Source organism: Lissotriton helveticus, chromosome 6 (assembly GCF_964261635.1).
Source record: "Lissotriton helveticus chromosome 6, aLisHel1.1, whole genome shotgun sequence".
In the NCBI taxonomy this organism is placed as follows: domain Eukaryota; kingdom Metazoa; phylum Chordata; class Amphibia; order Caudata; family Salamandridae; genus Lissotriton; species Lissotriton helveticus.
Genome location: NC_136067.1, coordinates 1,586,961,583 through 1,586,978,182, shown reverse-complemented (window position 1 = coordinate 1,586,978,182; position 16,600 = coordinate 1,586,961,583). Strand labels below are relative to the sequence as shown.

Here is a 16,600-nt window from a genome sequence, read left to right as displayed (position 1 = left end):
GGTTGTTGGGGCTTGCTTGCTACGTTCGCTCGCCGTAGTGCAGTACGACAATAATTTTACATCTCACCACTTTCAAATGTCACCAGCCGTCACTGGAGCTACCAAATCACCAGCGGTTCACGTGTTGCAGCGCTCCGCCGCGCTCTGTAATATGATTCGATTCTCCCATTTTTTGAAAGTTTGAAGAAACCACAGAACTCCAGTGCTGAATAATCCAATTGTCTTTTTTATTTCGCAAGATGTATGCTTCCAATTAAACCAGAGAAAGTTTCGTCCAAAAGTGAAAGCGCACACAAAGGCAGGCGGACCCCAGTAGTAGCAGAAGAGTCCTTTATTAAGCAAGACCAGCAGCGCACTGAACATTTCCTTAAAAAGATTCCACAAATCTTGTATGAATTGTACCGGCTGGTCCAGGTCGGGGAGGCAGCACCACCACTGAGAAAGCCGTGGACTGTGGACTCAGACAAACTGGGTCAGTTTGCAGGAAAGCAGGTTTGGCATAAGTTTGGACTGGTGCACGCATTGAGGGCTCCATCTGGAGCCTGTTTGACTGCATTACGAGGATGGCAGAAACCCATCAGGGTCATATAGTGCCGGCAGGAGTACATGTCCCATAAGTACTTTGAATAAGAGAACCCATTTGAGGGCGTGAACCACTGACAAGGGACACGTGTTCTCCTGCCTCTGCCTTCAGCGTTTCCCATGAGCAAGGAGCAGGAGCTCTGAAACGCGTAGGGAATCTTTTTAAGGAAATGTTCAGTGCGCTGCTGGTCTTGCTTAATAAAGGACTCTGCTGCTACAACTGGGGTCCGCCTGCATTTGTGTGCGATTTCACTTTGGACGAAACTTGCATGAAATATATATATATATATATTATACATATATATCTATATATCACCTGCTTCGCCTCTGAACAACCAGTTTCCCTGGAACAGACGAACGCGGACCCACTTTATGGTGCAACATGAATTTATTTGTTGCCCTGCACCGCAGCCATATGCGTTTTGGCCTTCCCAAAGGCCTTGATCACATGACACATTGCATAGTGCCTTACCGAAATTTAAAGTGCCAGTGTCACACTCGTGATCTCACAAGTGGCTACATCATAGACATAGAAGAATGATGAAACAATCACAACTGAATACAAAGCAGGTTACACCATACAGGTAAAAGTGGGAAAATATTGGTTTGAAATCACTCGATATTTCATAGTTGAAAACTATTAGGATAATTAATACCAATGCATTTAACAAATTGATTTGAGTCTTATTGAATGCAACAAAGTTAAAACACAGTGTAAAAAAGCAATGTTATAAAGTGGTAAAAAGTCCATATGGTAAAAATCACAGCTCCATGTTAGTACATAGTTTTGTTTACCATAAGGGTTAATTAATTATACTCTTTCACTGTTTTCTTTTTAAATAGTGTCTGCTGTATTTAGGCTAATTTAATACCCAGTATTTCACCCAGTATATATACATTGTTGTAGAATTTTTAAGTCCTGTTATGGGATTTTTTTGAAAATTGTGTCGTTTTGTTATGAACTTGATTTTTTCAGTGTTTTTTCATGCAGCGGCAGCCGCCATAAACAAAGGTTGGTAGGGCGGGCAGAGTCGTGTGGGAGGCATCGCGTGGGGAGGTCGAAACGCAATATTAAAATAAACTTACCTTTTGCCACCTGCAGCCTCCAGTGTTGCGTCTTGTTGCGCCGCCTCTCCTCTTACTGCCTGGTCCCAGCAGCCCCTGAGACAGACTCCCTGGCCAATCCCCACGCTGCAGAGTGTCTGTGGGGGTTTCTCCAGCCCGGCTGCTCAATTCAGCTGGGCTGGAGAAAACCTAACTGCATATGTGTGTATTGGTCAGCCTGAGACGGCCGGCCAAACACACATGAGCACTTAGGGGGAGTGCACTAGCACTCCTCCTGATAGATAGTAATTTTCCTGTTGCAGAATGTTCTAATGATGTTATGAAATGTTAGCCTAGTGTGTCTGACCAATATGCAGTTACAGCTTAAAATTCATGTGCTGCAACCCACTGAGCTATTTTTGTAATATGCAAGCTTCAACTTCTCTCATAGGAGAGAGGGACTTGTCTATGGCAGACAGACTTCTGATGCTGACATTTGCTCTGCAGCTCCAATGTCTCATGGTACAGTTTTCCCCCCTCCCTTAGGAGCAGAAAATCCCAGTTTCAGCATTTCTTGCCTTGAGTTAGTTTTGCAGAAATGTTTCCATGCCCTGGAGAAGCAGAGCCTCGGCTCTGTGACCTTGAGGGGAAATAACACTGTTGCCTTCGCAGGTGCAGATGCCTCATGTATGAGTTCATTGTTCACCATTTCGCTAGTTCTGTAATTTTCCAGGCTGGGCGTGTCTTTACCCTGCCATGGCATGTTATAATGTATTGTCATGATAGGATGAGTCAGTCCTCTCGGTGCACTCCCTGGGGTGTAGACCTGACGGGGCCCATCTGCAGATGAATATTATGTCCTAATAAATATATTTCTAATTCTTCTCCACTGCCTGGCTAGCTTGTTATATGAGAATGATAGATGAGTGAGGTAAGTCGCTCAGGTGGATTTGAGCCACGCTTATCAGATGGCGCCCGAATAGGGACTCCGTGATAAGGATCTTTCTCACCCGTAAGTGGGTAGCAGAAGACCGGGGACCCTCTGGTCGGCACGGTGGGTCTGGGTACCCACTTTGATGCAGAGCTTGGTTCTCGTAGCGCTGCCCCACCCTGCTGATCGGGAGAGGTCCCCGTTCATGATCCTGCGCCGGAATCCAGAAGGCGGAACTTTGGAGCTGACCGTGTTGGTCCCAGCAGCCGGCGGTGGAGAACGGTGGATGTCTGTTCTGCGAGCAGCAGGTGAGTGGTCCGACTGTTGATTGAGGGAGCTGGGATGCTCCATGAGACCGGTGTGTCTCTGAGACCGGTGTGTCTCTGGTGATTGGAGGAGCCGGTGTGCTCCTGGGGCTAGTGTGCTCCGGTGAACTCAGAGTGCAAGTGGCGCTCTGACAGACTATTGGTGATGGGGGTATTGGGTGGATGTCTGTTTTAGAGCATCCGACCGGGTGGTACTGAGACTGGAGTGTGGCTCACCACGGTTAAATACTGGGAAAGGACCCAAACCCCTAGTGTGAGTGGTTTGATGGAAGAGTCCCAGATCTTCCGGGGTAAAGTGCGCAATGGTCTGTAGTGCCGCCCGGGTGGCGGATGTGTCCTCCAACCTCAGAACAGTTAGTGTACTGTTCAGTCTGCGGTAGGGTCCAGGTTCCCCAGGACTTGGTCGACGGGACTTGTCCCATTATGGTAACACGTGTTTGGCAGGGACTCAATGCATAGGACGTGCGTGTGCGTGTGTGGTTGTGTGTGGAGATAGTTGCTTGGTTCTTTTGTGTCTGGGTATGTGTGGGTTCTTTGGCGGTATCTGATTGAGTGAGTTTGGTGGTGTTTGATTGAGTGTGCAAGATGCCGTGTTTCAGTAAGTTGCGATGTTTTAGGTGTCGCTGCAGTTCAACTGATGTCAGATTGGCTGAGAGCCAACCCGCTCCTGTAGAAGACTCTTGATTTTGTTTAATATTTTTGATGCAGCTATGATAGATTACTTGCAAGAGGGATTGTTTGCTAGGCACAGCTGTCAGAGCATGTTTGATTCCCTAGGGTGGTGGCAGAAAGAGGAAAGTTTAGTTTTAAAAGAAGACAAAATGTGTACATTTAAAGTTGCTTTTAATGGCTCAGTGAGCCAATGTGAGCAGTGATTAAGAGGATGGGGTATGCATTTCATGTAATATATTTGATTTGGTTATAATTGGTTTGGTTTGAGAGCAGTCTGTGGGCTGCCTTTTGTTTGTGTAAATGTTTGTTTGAATGCAGTGAGTGCGTCTTGTTGCATGAGTTAGATTGTCTGGTTCTTGTGAGCTACCTGAAATGGTTGTGCCTGACTATCAGTGTGTTTTTCATGGAGTTTAAAAGAGCATGCAGGGCTGTGCTCTATGGAAAAGAATTTGGTTTCTTTCATCCCCTTAATTTGTGAACAGTAGAAGATGAAGAAAAAAAATTTTGATTACCAGTAATCAGAATGTATATTAATAGAATGTAGGAAGAGTGTAAAGTTAGAAAGAAGAGAAAAAAAGAGAGAGAGAAATGTATTTGTTAAAATAGTGTTAATTATTGCATGTTAGAAAGAGTTAGGAAGGCTTATTGGCTTTGTCAGCGCCAGAACGACGAGCGTGGAGCGCGAGGCAGATTTAGCCTTGGTGATGAATGCCAGAAAGGCTGGAAGGCTGGCTAGCAGCCCAGAATTCTTAGCTCTTGGAAGACGGTGAGAGTGAAAGGCATTTTTTCTTGCACGGCAAAAGTGGCCTCCAAAAGGGGTGGAGAGCAGAAGTTGTTTAGTTAGTTTTAAACATGACTTGTTGAGTGGATGTGTTTCAGTCCACAATAAAATTAAAAAAAAGGGTTGTAGAACTCTGGGCTGGTAAGGTTTAGAATAACAGTGTGTGAATTTTTATTCAGTTCTGGAAGATTATGTAGAATGGAAACATAGATGCTTGCAGACGTAGAGCAGAGCAGGTGTGACCTTGGTGTTATCAGCACCATTCCAATGGGTTCGCAGAGCACAGACAGAAGATTATGGGGGGGCTAGGAGGCTCAGCTCCTGGCACAGACAGCAGAGATACACAGTTGGAGCCATGTGAATTGTGAATTTGCAGTGAGTCTGCATAATTATGAGTTCTGCTCCTTCCAGCAGACTGCTGCTGGTTCAGACTAAAGTATAATGCAGTTGTTCAGAACACATGTGATTTAGAATTAGGAACAAAATTATGAATAACTTTAAACAGGTTATTTCATTTGGCCATAGAGAATTACACTTTAAAATGGCCTACTCTGAGAAAAGAAGGATTGTTTTGAGAAAAATTAATTTACTAAATATGTTAGTGAGTGTTTCAGATAAGCACATGTTACTCCTATTGTTTGAATTGTATTCAGTAAGTGATTGATTTGTGTGCAGTTCAGTGGCAAAAAGAAAAGAGAGATTTATTGGTTGTCTGTTGTGTCCATTTTTGTTGTTGATTTTTTTGTTTCACTGTTGGGCAATGTCATAGTATAAAAGTTTTCTATTTCAATAATTATTGAGTTGGGGGTCTCTGATTGGCATACTGATTAGTGTCTTTGCTAGTGGATACCTAGTGGAGAGTACTGATGATGCGAGGGTAGGTAAAAATATTGATTGTGTTGCTCATAGGAGCAGCCTGGTGGGAATGTATATATGTGTGTGTAATGTATATATGTGTGTAACAGTATTTGTATGCAGTTTGTCCATGGGACACCATTGCAGTGGGCCCAGTGCCCCACCCGCTGAGTGGAAATGCAGAGTGTGTGTTTTGTGCAAATGTCTGCTAGTGTGCACTGGAGTATTTAGTATGTTCTGGAGGTGAGACTATACCTGTGGCAACAGGATTAAATGTGGTGAGATGGCGCCCTTTTCCTTTAAGGATGTGACAGTAAATGTGTATATTTTTCCCTTTTTCATGCTGCATTAAATGTCATTACAAGATTGTCATGTGATTTTCAATGCTGCTAAATGTTTTATATTCTTGGCTGACGGTTAAAAGAGGTTAGGACTGGTTCTTGTCAAAAGAGCAGACAGGGTTTTCAGAACAGAAAGTGAACAGTTAGTATATATAGGGTGATGATAGATAATATAGATGAACAGGTGTGAATGAGCTCCAAGCATAGGTTTTAAGGTAAGTATTTGTGGAAGGTATCTTTACTAAGTGGTTGCCTTTTTGTCCAATATTTTGTGTGTTGTTTTTTTTTGTGGTTTGATTTGTTTCATTTCAGTGCAATGGGAAATATTTTTATCTGTGTGTTACGGTGAGTATTGATGCAGCTTTGTGATGGACAGATTAAGTGTGCACTGACACCGCATGATGCATGACATGCATGAGAAAAATATAGTCCTTTGAGTAACTAATATTGTGTTTTCCTTTTGTGGCCTTTGTGTTTGGTATATGTATTGTTGCATATTATTTTATGTTATACGCATGTACCTATATTGTGTGTTTTATGTTTTCTTTGGCTTATTGTGCATTCCTTGTTCTGTTCTGCGTGGATGGTATGCTGATCGATCTTAAGCCTGACAAATTAAGAAGGCCAGCATGCTGGGTTTTGTGCCACAGGCTCACTGTGCATGAAATGCATGGTATCGTGTTGTGTGTCACAGCTCATTTGCATGTGTTACTGTGATTTGTCTATGCTTTCTGTGCTTAGCACAGCAAGTATACCTGCTACCTTGGTATGCTTGTTTTTATTTTATGTATGTTTCTGTATTGTATTGTTTTGACAATTCTATTATTGATACTAGAGCAAGCTCCTCTGTGGGGAATTTGTTCTGGTCCTTAAATTTCACAGACAACATTTCAGCAGTGTATGTCTATTTGGTTAAAAGGGGTATAGAGGAAAATACACGAGTTCTACGGGGTACTCATGGTGTTGTGTCACAAGCCTGACCATCACCTAAGTAATTTTTGTTCTTTTATAGATTTTTCTTTTGCCGCCATTTCCCTAATGAATGTCACATAGTGCCTAGTTATGGGGGACTTTAGCTGTGTCCCAGTCCCATTTCCTTTTCCTTACTCCTTCATGGGAATAAAAGGCCTCAACAAGAAATAGCGTATTTTGTAATAGATAAATAATTATAATGAATTTTCTTTAGTTGCATTTTATTAGATATTGATAGGCACACACATCATTTTATGGCAATGACATTTGTACATGTGCTAAAAGATGTGCTAGCCCTCTCAAAGTGCTATGTATACCCTAGAATTTTGTTTATGCTCAGTGTCACACCCAGTGGTTGATGGTGTTGACTGAAGTGAAATATGTTTCAGATTTCCTTCTGTCAAAATGGGGGAGGAGGCTAGCTCCCCGCTGGAGCTATCTCCCCGCTAGCTCTCCTATAAATTAAAACTAGGTAACATGTATATTGATCCCTCCTGTCCTGCTTTGATCTAAAAGGGGAATTAGATGTGGGTAGTTTTGTTCTACAAGTGTTGGGTGATCTAAAAGGGGAATTAGATGTGGGTAGTTTTGTTTTACAAGTGTTGGGTAATAACACCATTATTGTAGTCTTGCAAGTACATTGCTAGTTCTTTATTAGCTAGTCTGTGAAAATAAACTGATAGTTTTTATTAGAGGATTATTTTAATTGGATAGGGATGAAAGGGATGAAAGGAAGGGAACAGCCCAGACTAGCGTTTCCTTATTTGATCTTTGAAGGGAACAATAGGTCGGTACCTTTGTGTCACATTCCTAGGTAACAACATCATTATTGTGCAGCACTAAGTAAAGGTGTACACGTCTCTCATCAGTTAGCCTGTATAGTTGAGCTGATAATCCCTATTGGAGCTGGTGAACATGGTTTCCCCTAAATAAAATGTTACACGGTCTAAATAGTGAGAAAGGTGAAAGATGCTTGTGTGATCCTCAGCAAAATATTTTTAGAAATTAAAGACTTGTAGAAGTTAGTTTCCTTCTGCATCTATAATATGTGAGCATGGTCATGAGCAAAAATATAGTTGTTTTGAGTACGAAAAAGAATATTAGAAGTGTTTGAAGTTTTGCACAACAGTGAAGGTTCACAAAGTAGACGCTGTGTGCTCGCTATAGGAAGAGCGGTTTGAACTTCCTTTTTTGCTGTTTCTTAAGTGCAAATGCGGGAATACAACATGTCTGTATTGTTTTATTTTTTCTCTTCTCTTAGAATTCAGTAAATGCATACGTCCGTCCACAGGTAATACAGCGAAAAGTCAGATATGTAATGTATTACCTATTGTCAGTGCACAAATTTATTAGAGCAATATGAAAGCACAGAATAGACCTCATTTGGTTTCTTTGAATTTGAATTTTATTCATATGCCTTGTCTAAAGATCTTTGTTCTGTTCATCAATAGAAATGTGTCACACCGCCGGAGCCAGAGGGGACCCAAGCATCAGATTCAAGTTCAAGACTCGGTGCAAGTCAAGTCTCGTCGTCAGAAGATACCAACGGAAGTCTTGCTTGGAGCCAAGGTACCGCCGAAGCAGCTGTAGGTGTGTGATTCCTGGGTAAGAAAAGGGCAGGCCTGACCGAGATGGAGGACTCACTCTTCGCTTTTGTGCCATTTCCCAATGGTTGGAAAAGGTTTCTCAGAAATACTTGAGAGGGGCAGTTCTGTCTGTGCAAAAGGCTGCTGCCAGTTCTCCAGCGGTTATGCTTCAGGTTTCCCTGTTCCCCATCCTCAGTATTGGATTCAATAGGGTGTTTTCCTTGATAATGACAGTTTGATCTTATTTGCATTAATTCCTGCTCATGACTTAAAGTGTGATGTATTTTTAAGTAGTCCGATCATGACATAGTGTTATAGAGAAATGGTACCTCGAGAACATATGTTTAGATTAGTCAAAAAGGACAGTGCTTCACACCCAGAGAATAATTATTGTCTTAGTAGGTATTGCAGGTGTTGTTCTTTTACTTGTTGCCTCTGCATTTCCTGCCCTATAGTATGCTGCACTACTTCTGTGATTATGCTCATCCTAGTATTTAATTTCCCGATACCAGATATCTTTTATGATGATATACTATTGGTTGTTCTTGGTTTTTTTTTTGTTTCCCTTTGATTGATGAGTGATGCCTTTAGAATTGTATAGTCCTTACCTTTAAGATGTAACTGCACTTGTGTTAGCCACAATAGGCTAAAAGGAGGGTCTGATAGATAGTAATTTTCCTGTTGCAGAATGTTCTAATGATGTTATGAAATGTTAGCCTAGTGTGTCTGACCAATATGCAGTTACAGCTTAATATTCATGTGCTGCAACCCACTGAGCTATTTTTGTAATATGCAAGCTTTAACTTCTCTCATAGGAGAGAGGGACTTGTCTATGGCAGACAGACTTCTGATGCTGACATTTGCTCTGCAGCTCCAATGTCTCATGGTACAGTTTCCCCCCTCCCTTAGGAGCAGAAAATCCCAGTTTCAGCATGTCTTGCCTTGAGTTAGTTTTGCAGAAATGTTTCTATGCCCTGGAGAAGCAGAGCCTCGGCTCTGTGACCTTGAGGGGAAATAACACTGTTGCCTTCACAGGTGCAGATGCCTCATGTATAAATGTAAATGTATGTATACTTGTAAAGCGCACTGTTACCCCATCTCGGGGCGTCCTGGCGCTGTATACCGCTGGGGAACCCGTCCTGGCTTTCCCTGTGAGATGGTCCCTCCTGGGCACCCCCAAGGTGAAGCCAGGCATCCCCGGCGCTGATAGGGCCGTTGTGGAGATTAAGCAAGCTATTGCCCAGAGTTGCAGAGTGGGACCCATGGTTAGCGTAGGCACCTAGGCGAGAATTATCGAGTCTGCGGACATTGACCCAAGACCCGCCGCGTCGGGAATTGAACCCTGGTCCCGGGCCGACCTCTGCTTCAGGGTCTACCACTTCTAACCAGTGAGCCACACTTCTCCACGCATGTATGAGTTCATTGTTCACCATTTCGCTAGTTCTGTAATTTTCCAGACTGGGCGTGTCTTTACCCTGCCATGTTATGTTATAATGTATTGTCATGATAGGATGAGTGAGTCCTCTCAGTGCACTCCCTGGGGTGTAGACCTGACGGGGCCCATGTGCAGATGAATATTATGTCCTAATAAATATATTTCTAATTCTTCTCCACTGCCTGGCTGGCTTATTATATGAGAATGATAGATGAGTGAGGTAAGTCGCTCAGGTGGATTTGAGCCACGCTTATCACTCCTGCCCGCTCCCATCCTGCGGCCCCACCCCTCCCAACACCACTGGCTAAGAGCCAGCAAATGTAAAATAAAATATTACAATGACGTTTTATTTTACATTTGTTGGCTCTGAGCTAGGCACTGGGGCGATGCACCTCCGCCATTGCGGAAGAGCTGCCACTGCTTTCATGGCTTTTTATATGCTGAATAAAGTTTGTTTGACTGACTGTGTCAGAGTCAAACACAGAAGAAACATTAACAGATCGGCTTTTCAGAGAACTCAGTCAGACCTACTGGTCAAATACCTTTTTATCACATCACATTTCCTCATAGACAAGCACAACTCCACACTCACACAGGCTATCTTCAACTGCCCTTCCCAATGCAGAAAGCACTGGATTCCCCATAACTGGTATGACTGCTTACTATACCCTCAAACTAACATGAAAGCTGGGCATCAGTCTGTTACATTCCATGCATAAGGCAGAAAGTGCATCTTATTTATTTATTTATAGATCGTGTCTGCTGCCTTCATATGGTTGCCCTGGCCCTGATGCTCAAGACTAAGATTAGTAAAGCAAGAATAAATTAGCAGGTCTGCAATGGCCCGGTTTAAAGAGATTTCCTGAAGATGGGACGTCATCAATTTGCAAAGCTGAAGAGAAATAATATTCCAGTTTTTGGTCCGAAGAAGGAGAAGGATCTGCCACTTTGTCTTACAAGTTCAAAGCAGGCCACCTTTGTGAGCTGTAGGTGCACGGAGTATAGACAGCATTTAGGATGGTATAAACTGAGCTTGGAGTTGAAGTAGGAAGGCCCAGATTTAAGCAAGCCTATAACACCAAAACAGAGAGTTTTAAGGAGCACCCATCTGTGTATCGGAAGCCAGTGAAGGTTCATGAGGTGATGAAGAGTGAGCCTGGATGCTGAGTTTTGGGTGATCTGAAGACTTTGCATTAGTTGATTGAAAATTCCCTCATGTAGATAATTGCTGTAGCTTAAGGAAGATGTAACAAGAACCTGAATGATAATTTTATGGATGGCCAAGGGAACCAAGTGAAGTACTTCCAGAGCATTTTCAGAAAAGAAAGCGGCATGGAGAGACGTTATTCACCTGTTAGACCAAGGAGAGGCTATGGTCCAAGAGGATGCCTAAATATTTGATCGCTTTAGAGAGAGTAGGAATGGGCCTCATGACATCAGGCCAACAGGGAGTAAGGAGAATTGTTAGAAAGAAAAGTGAGACCTTTTCAGGGCTAGGAGGCATATACTGGAGGAGTGCAGCTGAGTAAGTAATAACTAGTGGGCGACACTGTCAAGTCTTGCGGACGAGTCAAGTAAATCATGGTGGCTGATTCTCCTTGGTCAAGAATTAGGTGAAGGTTGTCTGATACAGCCAGCAGGGCAAATTCTGTACTGGAAGGTTCGAAAGCCAGATTGGGAGGAATCAGAGTACATTGGTATCCAGAAAGTCATTGAACTGTTTATGGATTTCTCAATGATCTTTGTTGGAGAAGGAAGGAGATTAATGTCAAGTGTGAAGTATTTAAGTAAAGCAGTGTTTCCAATCCTTAGGGAGGGGAAGCATCCTTTACATCTCGGCTCGAACCACACTGTGCCTTAACAACGCAGCCAGAACCACGAATGCTTCTTTACAACGCATTCCTTTATCACGCAATTCATTACAACGACCTGCCTTAAGGAAATCGGTGTTGGACTGACGTCGAATTTTAAGTCCATCACTTTCCCTACTGTTGCGCAGACTATACTTGGAATAGTAAATTATACTATTCCAAAGTCCAGAGCTTTCCCTAAGGCAAGACCCTGTAATGACTTGCGTGGTAAAGGAATGTGTTGTAAAGACACATTTGTGGTTTGGACCCCATTGTTATGGCAGGTGGGGTAAATGTGTGCATGGTTCAAACATACAACTGTTAGGGAGGGTGGCCGTGTTAATGAATAAATAGCATTCATCTGTAAGGGAGGGGACAATAAGACTTTTTGCAGAGGGCAAGGAGATTAGGAGTACCAGAGTACAGGGAAGAGACAGATTTATGGAGGGGAGAATCTTCAGGATGTCAGCTTGTGAAGCAGTCAGAAATGTGTTGAGATAGGTGCTACTGTTGAGAATTCTGTGTGAAAAATGAGAAGCGAGGGCAGAACACCGCTCTTGAGAAGGAGTTGTGAAAGTGTTTACCGTTGCAGGAAATAGAAATTGTTTGAAAGTGGTGTTTTGGGTTAGATCCAAGAATCCTAGCGAGGTAGGCACGCAGAGCAGTTCTTTTTCATTGTTTTCTTTTCTTAATAAGTAAACCACTTTATTCTACTTGTACGCCTCTGGCTATATTTCCTCTTTTTCAATACAGTTAATATGTGATGATAACAATGAAATAAATGAGTTGTGATTGTTTAAATCTGTCTTTATAAATTATTGTGTGTTTTTAATGAACCCCTTGTTTACATGTTTATATTGTTCCTATAAAATTTACAACGCAAAAAACTCTTTCCTAAAAATGTGAGAGACGCTGAAACCATTATTGTTTCACAAATTGATGATACTGCAACACGTGTTCTCCTTTGGTAAAGCGACTAATTAACCCTTCATATTCAATTCCAGGATCTGCTCATGACATTGTGTCCATTCCACCTGAATGAAAAATGCAAATCTTAAAGTATGAGCAGAGTTTCTCCGTGTAATCCAGTATGGATATTTTTCTGTGTCCAGTCTTTTCTGAATATTGGCAGTCCAGGCTGAATTTAAACCTATTTTTGAATAAATGGAAAACTGAATAACTAGGTATAGAAAAAAACATGTACAACTTCTCTCGCATGCCAATGGTACATTTAGTTATGAAATGTTTAATTCATTTAAATGTTTTTGAAGCAAACTGGCAGGCCCTGTTGAGGATGCCACGGAGTAGACAGTAGCTACTGAGCCACAACTGTGGTAGTTGAGGTTGTTTACTACTGCTGTGCTGGGGCCTGTCGTACAGTGGCTCTGCAAACCGGGTCAAGTGCAAACCTTTCTGTATTTGACTCTCAGCATGGCAAGCAGTTGTTGGCTTGTCTGTGAGGGAGCGTGTGGGGCAAGAGCTCAGAACTCAACAGTCAGCCAATAGACACCATTGGTACTTGTCACTATGTACAAGAACGTACTTTTATTCACACAGCAGAAGTAATCTACAATTAGCAATTACATGGTGGTGCAACTAGTTAAGCTCTTCCATGAGACGTAACATCCCACTGTTCACTACTCTCTGTTGCCTAGGTGACCAAATCAGATGTAATCCCCAAATATTTTGTGGCAGAGACATGAATTGGGGACAGGCTGCAGATCAGCTTTTGCTGACCCCACAGGTAGATATGCCCAATCCACTACTTGTTCTTAGCCTTGTTATGATGTGGCCACAAAAGTCTCTAGTTCAGGCTCAAGTCAACGGCACACGTTGCTGTCTCCCCAATCCAACCACATTAACCGCTTGTTGGTTCTGCTGCAGTCGTGGAAGAAGGTTGGATGCTGCCCATGCTTTTGGCATGCTCAGCAGCCTGCCTACTGAACGAGATTTGCCAGAAGAATGCAGCTTAGTGGATCTTAGTGTAGAAGTCACTGAATCTTTGGCAGTTGCAGCTCTCCACTGGCCAAATACAGACTTATGCTATGGTAAGGTAGTTTCCCCCCACCTGGATGATGGGTCAGCGTTGATGTGTCATTGGCAGATGCAGACGTTCTAGACCTTGGAAGCAATGTGGCTTCTTCCATCAGTGGCAGTTCTCACTAGGGACCACAGAGAAAGATTGGGAGCATGGGTTGCTACTCGCTTTGCTCCCTGAGAGATAATCCTCTTTCCTTGGGTATTCCTCACACCACGAACATGCTGGACATCTTCTCCTTAACAGTATCTTTATATGAAGGACCAGCCAGGCTCCTTCCCTCTCTCAGCGAGCAGGCAGTCTTCCAGGCACCAGGCAGGCCTCAGTACCTCCAGCAGAAAGTTCAGATTTCAGGTGATGTCCCCTAGCCTCTGGGAGACTGGCTGTCAGGCATACTCAGTCAAGCCCTGGTCACACAGTATTCTTTCAGTGCTCTGTGTAGTACTAGCTTCCTGGTCATGAAGAGCTAAGAACTCATGCTGCAAAACCAGTTTGGGTTGGTTCCTTTTCAAATGTCATTTCCAGGATGCTCTCCAGACATTGCCTTTGTGTAAAGTAATGTTTCTCACAGCAGGTACCAATGGGTCTGGCACCAAGGCCGGATTGCCCAAAACAGGGGAACAAAGCGTGAGCTCCCTGCACATCAGCCTTCTTGAAGCTGTAATTAGGAACAGACAAAGGGGCAGGCCTAGAAACTTTCTTACCTTGTACAACAGATATCGTGGCCCCTCCTCATTCCTACCATCAAACAAATTGCAGTGCTGAGAAAGAACTAATCTGCAGCTACTGCCTGCATCACAACCCTACATCTACAGGTATGCAAGCAATACATTTCCATTGTTTGGGGAAGTTATCTCGCTCCTCCTTCTGGTGCCAGTCTAAACTAATGGCCTCCAAAATGCACCCATCTGGCTTCAGTACTCAGACTCACACACACATATGTTTTTTCTACCATACAGGTATCACATGCTCACTGTCCACAGCCATGCACTTGACATTGCTACTGTTATCAGAGAAAGGCTCTGGGTTTCACATAACAGCAGAACAGTATATGAGAGGTGTCAGGACACAACACTCACTGACACAAAGTAAATGGTCTGGGCAAACTATAAATCACAAACACTATATGCTGCCACCAGGAAAGGAACAATAGTCCACTGTTCTATGACGGTATGCTTGGTGCACCCTCCTGATCACAAGACTTGCCTTGCATTATCATGTACAGGCCCAAGCCTCTGTGCACACACCATATTAGCATGGCAACAGTGCCAAAATGAAAATAAGGATACCATTATTGCATGGAGTTCGGCATTCTGGGCAAAGGTACAAATCAGCTCACCATAGAGGAAACCTCTCGGTCGCAACACAAACATTTGTGCAGGTGTTTTTTCATCAGTAAACTGATTTGGCGGCATATTAGTAGAGAATTTCCATAGAAGCACATGTTCACACCAGAACATGGGCTTCTATGGGAATTCCCAAGGGCGTATTAGCAAGCCCATTATCGCCGCTTTAGCGACAGTTTTCTGCCGCTAAAGCGGCGATAATGTTAGCGCTTTTTCTTGATAATATGCCCCTCCGCTTTTTGAAAAGCCCAGTTTGCGCTAAAACTCAGTTTCAATCAGCCCGATATAAAAGTTTGGCATCTGATTGGGAAATTAATTTGAAAGGGAAGGTTTTCTAAACAGTGTTTTCAAGTGGGTGCTTTATAGTGTATTTTTAAAGAACACTCTATTGTTCCGAGTACATTAATAGTCATCACTGAACACATTTCCAAAATGGAGGGTGCGATAAGTATGGATTCATTAATAGTACTAAACGGAACGTTCCTCTGATTTCACTGTTGTATAAATCGACCATCTACCGCAATCTTCAGTTTCTACATTCCTGATGCTTAACAGCATTTAACAAAAAATAATTCTTATATTGTCATCACATCATGCGAATACCTCTTAAGAGAGAAGTGAAAACTCAGGAAAATATACGCAAGACTTCTTTTGAAGCTTTCATAATTATTAAATGTTTTTACATGTCTGTTTCGAGTGTCATTGAGCTGCCTTTCAAAGCCTCAGAATGTCTTGCACCGTTGATCACCCATAACTTTTCACAAGCAGTATTCAGTCTCTTTCCATCTCAGTAAGCCAAGGTGGAGTTGTCAAGATGTTTATTCTAGGGCATTAAAAAACTATTCTGTAAACCTAAGGTGTGTACTTTGGGGGATTTAAATGCACATCACCAGCAGTGCAGTAGAAGCAGGCACGGCACAGTTTGTGGAAAACTACAGGGGCTTCATTAAACATCGCGGATTTCACTCAAGTTCAGGATTCTGCCCTAAATATATTTTCTCTCACTTTTCCTGAGTATCTTTTTTATCTTCACATCACTTTGCTGAGTGAGGATTGTATCAGCAATCACACCATATTACATCTCCCTCTAGGCCATACAACTTCGGACATACCTTGATAAGCAGTATCTTGCAAAGTTCCTGTGCTTTGCAAAACACAGTTGTGTTAGGCCTGCTCATCATTAACAATTTAGTGTAGATCAACAACGATATATCAACTTTAGTTTATTAAGACCATGGTGTTTAAAATCACACCAGCAATTTACAAAATTGCACACTTAAATCTAACTCATACAATCAATTAAATGCAATTACATAAAATCACCGTCAACATCATCTAAAATATTTTTTGTAGTAATTTAATACTTCCCCACAGCACAAATTACATCTAAAAGCTGAATCAGAATACACATTTCACATCTGATTTCATTCTTGTACCATATTCAGTTGAGATTGGCTTCAAGATTCTAACGCTTTTCAATGCGGTGGTCCGCATCGCAGCATTGAAATACAATATCCCACATTATAGTGTTTCTTCTGTGAAGCCGGAACGCTGCTATAATGCACCATACTGAGAAAGCTGCAGTATGACGGACCCTGGGGGAAGTGAAGGTCGCAGACCAGTCTTCCCTCTGGGAATTTCGCGCAATGGCCGGAAGGACAAAATGGGAGGGATTAGAAGAATAGGGGTAAGGGGGGGTGATGGGAGGGTATAAAGGTGTCAGGACAGGAGGATCCGTCCTCTTCCTGACACCTTAGCACAACCGGGAGAGCAAAGAAAACGTTTGTAGGCTGAATAGTGAAGGTTAGTTGGGCCTAGGGGTGGAATGTGTGTCATAGGGG

The 16,600-nt window shown here is 42.8% G+C and overlaps 1 protein-coding gene and 1 long non-coding RNA gene across 2 annotated transcripts in view; one reads left to right on the top strand and one right to left on the bottom strand.

Moving 5' to 3' along the window:
- The window catches only part of IYD (iodotyrosine deiodinase), a 226,424-nt gene that overhangs the window by 192,615 nt on the left and 17,209 nt on the right, over positions 1 to 16,600 (bottom strand). The window lies entirely within an intron of this gene.
- LOC144761834 (uncharacterized) overlaps positions 1 to 16,600 on the top strand; it is a 137,145-nt gene that overhangs the window by 110,112 nt on the left and 10,433 nt on the right. Inside the window, exon 3 of the long non-coding RNA XR_013595914.1 lies at positions 7,956 to 8,109. This is a non-coding gene — a long non-coding RNA (uncharacterized LOC144761834). The remainder of the gene's footprint in view (positions 1 to 7,955; positions 8,110 to 16,600) is intronic.